This window comes from Harmonia axyridis, chromosome 1, assembly GCF_914767665.1.
Source record: "Harmonia axyridis chromosome 1, icHarAxyr1.1, whole genome shotgun sequence".
Taxonomy (NCBI): Eukaryota; Metazoa; Arthropoda; class Insecta; order Coleoptera; family Coccinellidae; genus Harmonia; species Harmonia axyridis.
Genome location: NC_059501.1, coordinates 71194416 through 71200415, shown reverse-complemented (window position 1 = coordinate 71200415; position 6000 = coordinate 71194416). Strand labels below are relative to the sequence as shown.

The window sequence follows — 6000 nt, the reverse complement described above, 5'->3', positions numbered from 1 at the left end:
GGTTTTTCCAGAGACAGTTAAATATGCCAATTTTCAACTATATTTTGTGCCCGAACGGTTCATCGGACAAAAAAACTCAATGAAAGAAATTTGTAGGAAATTTTATATGCTTTATTTTTGTAGATGAAGGCCACTCACGAAAAATTCATATTTTCCGAGTTATATACAAAACACTTCCAAATAATAAAATGTTTGCATTTTTTTTCAATGTTTCGTCACGATATTGTGGTGACAAACTCGGATTTTAATTCAGCAGCCCAAAAACCATATGAAATCGAAGAAATCAAAACTACCCCAAAACTTTCCTGTGAAAAACTGGACTATATAGGTAATTCCAAAAGATTGTTGTATTCAATAAATGATAACAGGAATTTGGAATCATTCAAAGTGTATATTGATGTTAAATCATTTACAACTTTATCAACGTTTCGGACACTATTTGTCCTTTCTCAAGGCTCGTTTATTGAATATTGAATATGGATGCGATCACTCAACACATTTTATGTATTGGGTATTTGATCTGTAGAGATTGTCTTTTACTGAAATGTTTTATTTTGATTTTTATTAACGTCATAAATATAAACAAACGTTTCGGGCTGAACCCTTCATAAATGTCTAAAAAGAAAACAATAATAAATTACAAACACCATATATAATAAACAAACAGATAGAGATACATTACCTTTTTGAGTAATATAAATTATACTTATTCTAACATTTAGTCTGGAAATCAAAACGTCAGCGTTAACTTGTCACCTTGTGTTGTCGAATACTGAATTTCTCGAGCATCAAATGTTAGAATGTGTTTTATTCTATTTATTTTTAATTTGTATGATATTACGTTTTTTTGTATCAATGTCGAATAAATTTTGTTAAGTCCTTTTATGTCTGTTCTATCATTTATTGAATTTTGATTTTGCTCAATTGAAATGATAAAACAGACATAAAGGCACTTAACAAAATTCATTCGACATTGATACAAAAAATAAAACGTAATACAAATTAATAATAAAACTAATAAAACACATTCTAACATTTGATGCTCGTGAAATTCAGTATTCGACAACACAAGGTGACAAGTTAACGCTGACGTTTTGATTTCCAGACTAAATGTTGGAATAAGTATAATTTATATCACTCAAAAAGGTAATGAATCTCTATCTGTTTGTTTATTATATATGATGTTTGTAATTTATTATTGTTTTTTTTTAGACATTGAGGAAGGGTTCAGCCCGAAACGTTTGTTCATATTTTTGACGTTAATAAAAATCAAAATAAAAAATGTTAGTAAAAGACAATCTCCACAAATCAAATACCCAATACATCAGATTATATAAATTAATGGGATAAATAAGTTTCAACACATTGTTGTATTCTTCAACCTTAAACTTTTCCAAAGTTCTTGGAATTTTTTTATTGAAATAATGAGAAACCGTCAGAAGTGACCGCTTCATTTAAAATAATGGGATTTTTCCAATATTAGTATAAAACAAAATAGTGCAAGTTATCCCTCCCACTGATTGCGTAAAGTCAAAATGATTCCTCGTTATCCTGTTACTAGTTCGGGACCAAACGCCCCCTCGTCCCAGCGTCGGCGTCTTTCGATAACTTTCAAGCTTATAAAAGCGCGTCCACAGCTTCTCTTCTAGTCTCCACTCTTCCCATTCAAATCGTTCGCTCAACAGGTGCGTTCAGAGCCGAAACCCTCCAGAACTCCAGACTTTTCCGGTGAGTTTTCCATTATTATTTCTGATGTTTGTGCGTGTTCGTTTCCGAAATTTCGGAAAAAAAATTTGGGGAAAAGCCAGTTTGTGTGTTAGAAATTTTTAGTGAAAAGTTTTTTCAAACTTTAACGACTTAGATATTTATAACATAAAGAAAATTTGCTTATATTTAATCTTGAGTAACTCATATTTTAAATCTCAATTTTGTATTATATTATATTATTATTATATTTTATATAAAATCTGGTAGATGAATTCATGGCATTCATTTTTTAAATATGAGTTACATAGTCCATTCGATCAGTCCTATTCTTCAATATACTTTTCCATTATTATTTCTGATGTTTGTGCTTGTTCGATTCTCAAATTTTGGAAAAAAAAAATTGGGGAAATTCCAGTTTGTGTGTTAGAAATTTTTAGTGAAAAGTTTTTTCAAACTTTAACGACTTAGATATTTATAATATAAAGAAAATTTGCTTATATTTAATCTTGAGTAACTCATATTTTAAATCTCAATTTTGTATTATATTATATTATTATTATATTTTATATAAAATCTGGTAGATGAATTCATGGCATTCATTTTTTAAATATGAGTTACATAGTCCATTCGATCAGTCCTATTCTTCAATATACTTTTCCATTATTATTCCTGATGTTTGTGCTTGTTCGATTCTCAAATTTTGGAAAGAAAAAATTGGGGAAATTCCAGTTTGTGTGTTAGAAATTTAGAGTGAAAAGTTTTTTCAAACTTTAACGACTTAGATATTTAAAATATAAAGAAAATTTGCTTATATTTAATATTGAGTAACTCATATTTTAAATCTCAATTTTGTATTATATTATTATTATTATATTTAATATAAAATCCGGTAGATAAATTCATGGCATTTATTTTTTAAATATGAGTTACATAGTCCATTCGATCAGTCCTATTCTTCAATATACTTTTCCATTATTATTTCTGATGTTTGTGCTTGTTCGATTCTTAAATTTTGGAAAAAAAAATTTGGGGATATTCCAGTTCGTGTGTTAGAGATTTTTAGTGAGAAGTTTTTTCAAACTTTAACGACTTATTTATAATATAAAAAAAATTGAATTTGTGAAAATTAATGCTTCTATTTATTCTTGAGTAAATCATATTTTAAATCTCAATTTTGTTTTATATTTCGGAATTTGTGTAACACAGTTTTTAATTATTTTCTTCTACAGTATTTCGAATTTAAATACTTTATTCTATAGCTAATGTTAAAATGTTATTATAGAAACTCTTTTGAGTAGATAAAGTATCACTTCAACCGTAATAGTAGATAGTGTACTACTTTAACATCAAGATATATAAAATGTTTCAACTTTTTTTATTCATTCAAATTGAACTCGCCATTGATATTCTTGATGCTTTTCCACTTTTTAACGGACTGGTATTCGTCTTCATACATCTTCCTAGATTTTCGAGGCATCTATAAACTTTTTGCTTCCAACACTGCATCATCTACATCTGATGGCAGGTTTTCTTCTTCTTGTGTTAATTCTTACATTTCGTATTTGCATCGTAAACAAATTGCAAAGACACTCTCAAGTATTAAGAACAAATTTATCGTCTTGTTCAATAACTGTTATGATTAAAAATGGTAGCTGAAGCGACTATATCGTAAACTCCTAAAATATTTTTTTATTTTTCGAGGGTAACGTTGAGACGAATCAGTGTTACTGAATTGAATGTTTTCGATTTTCCGTTCCACAAACATATGAATTGTAATTAACATTTACCTCATTCGTTTTTGAACTGTCTTTCATATTTTTACGCAAAACAAAAGGATGCCTAATCTGGTTTTCCTAAACTTGCATAGATTGAAAAAAGATCTCGTTAGATTTCTCGTACATTCTTTCTTTTTCATCTGTGGTCTATCAAGCCGTCTAGGCGAGTGATTTCGTTGAAAAAAGATCATTCGCGAAATTGCAAAAATGCTTCAAACTTCAATAAAACAGCTAGAAAATTCTTTCCTCGAATAATATGCGACAAGACCATCAGGAACTTATACTAGATAAAACAAAATAATTTATTTTCAAAATCCTCAAATATTTCCAAAAAACTGATTATGTGGAATCCAACTTGCAAAATTGATCTATGTTCCTTCAATCCATTAAGTGTCATATTATGCTAATTCCTGAACAACTGATGGGTATAGTTCATTAATTTCGCCTTTGAAACTGTTTTTTCAAAGACTTTTTGAGTAAGAACGTCAGAAGGAAATATAAATATTTATGCAGGGCATTTAGGAATTCAATACCAAGATAACTCGATAGCTCTTGAAGTTTTCATTTTAGTTGTAGGGTTTGCTCAAGAAACCCCCTCCTCTTCTTATACGTAGAATTGACTAAAAAACTAAAAAATTTAGGGTCTAATTTGAAAATCTTGAGTTTTTTAAATTTGAGTTGTCCGAGTTCATGTTCTTCTCTTGAACATTCTGTACATTTTTGGTCCAAACCGTCTTATAATATTGACAGAATCGAAAATGGAAAAGGTTTTTTCGAAAAAAACCTTTCCCACACAAAAAATAAAAAAAACGTGAGTCCTCGTTATAACCATTTGTTTCATAAGAATCTCATCAACTCATGAACCGTTGAGTTTATAGACAAGTAAAGGCATATTGCTGAAGTTGTCATCACATAAGCTATCTAATTATGTAATAATATACTGAGTGAGCCATTTGTTATTAGAAAGTAGTAGTCTGTTTCCGGTATAACCGGAAATTTTAGAGGTCTGAAAATATTTAAGGGAGTAAGATCATTTTCTTGAACCTCAGTATGCGAATTTTCAGCAAAAATTATGTTTAGTTTTACATAAACGCCTAACAGACTATCGTGGTGAATCACCCTGTATTTACGCAACCAATATTTAGATTTTCTACTCCATCAAAATAACCGGGATCTGAAGCTACCCTGAAAATTTCAAGTTTCTAGGTTTTTCCATTCCAAAGTTATCTTGTCAGGCTGGACAGAACTGAGATTGAAAACAATTATTTTTTTTGATTTTCTAGTTTAAAAAAAAATAAATAAATGAAAGAGAATCGAATTTGTGTTAACAAACGGACGGACACAATCAAATTTGAAGACGAATTCGGCATCAGTGGGTGGAACCTTATTGTTTGAGATATTTCGGATAATTTGTGAAATTATTAAGTCTGGATTATTATCAAATCATGATTTTTTTAGAAATTAATGAAATCATGTAAAATATTTACGAAATCATTTGTAGTTCAAGAATCATGATTGTATAAATTATATGATTATTTATAACGTAATCGATATCGAACAAATATAAAATAGAACAAATTCATATTTTTTTTCTATTCAGGTTTCGCTTTTTCACTGCTTCCGTTTTTTTTTATTTGCACTCTCTGACGTTAGCCCAGATGCAGAACCCCATCATTCGAAAGCATCGGTTACTCAAATATCAAACATTTGGGATGATTACATAAGCCTAATCCAAACATTGGACGTAGGTGGTGATATTCAGACACGCTTATACCGGTTAAAAGCTTTCGAGAAATTGAAATTAAATTCAAAGTTATTTTTATTATTATCAGGATGGTTTTCAGATAGTGCTATCTATACTAAATCAAGCGATCCAATCATTACTGGAACTCCGTGTGCGTGTGTGTATTGTTCAATGAAAAGTAATCTTCTGGAAAATACCGAGATTTGGAACTGAACTTGAATAAATGGTGAAATATCCGAAATTATTTTTTGTGGAATTTTCTCGTGTTCAGCGCCGATAATATTCTTTTCAAGAACTAAAGGTTACTAACTAAATTCGTAAAGAAGTAAACTTGGAATAATGAGCTACCCCTTCATCTCGATCTAATTAGATTGATTACCTATCATTTTATCTTTTCTGATAAGCAGGATGAAAAAGGATTGTTAATAGGGATTAAATCGAAGTTTCTCCCAACATTATTTTTCCTCATATTGTATTGGGTGTTTTTTAAGTGGCTGGGAAGTTTAAATAATAATGCAAACAGAAATTTTGTTGAAATAAATTTTTTATTATTATGATCTGTTAAATATTTTATGGCATTTATTTTTGAATATAATTTCCAGCACATGTCCGCTGCGGCTAGTCCATTCGATCAGTACAATTTTTTAATACTTTTTTCAATGAATATTGCTGTATAGCGTCAATAGTGGCTTGAATATTGGCTTCCAATGCTTCATGGGTTGCTGGTTTGCCGGCATAATAAAATGACTTAACATAACTATTAGCCCCATAAAA

At 29.5% G+C, this 6000-nt stretch overlaps 1 protein-coding gene across 2 annotated transcripts in view; it reads left to right on the top strand.

The window, feature by feature from the left end:
• The first annotated feature begins 1028 nt into the window (after window positions 1-1028).
• LOC123671145 overlaps window positions 1029-6000 on the top strand; it is a 52806-nt gene continuing 47834 nt past the window's right edge. Inside the window, exon 1 of one of the 2 annotated variants that reach the window (XM_045604841.1) lies at window positions 1029-1146. The gene's annotated coding sequence lies outside the window, so the exon portion shown is untranslated. Of the gene's footprint in view, window positions 1147-1468; window positions 1729-6000 lie in introns of those variants that run through there. The other variant, XM_045604840.1, reaches the window with a different exon arrangement.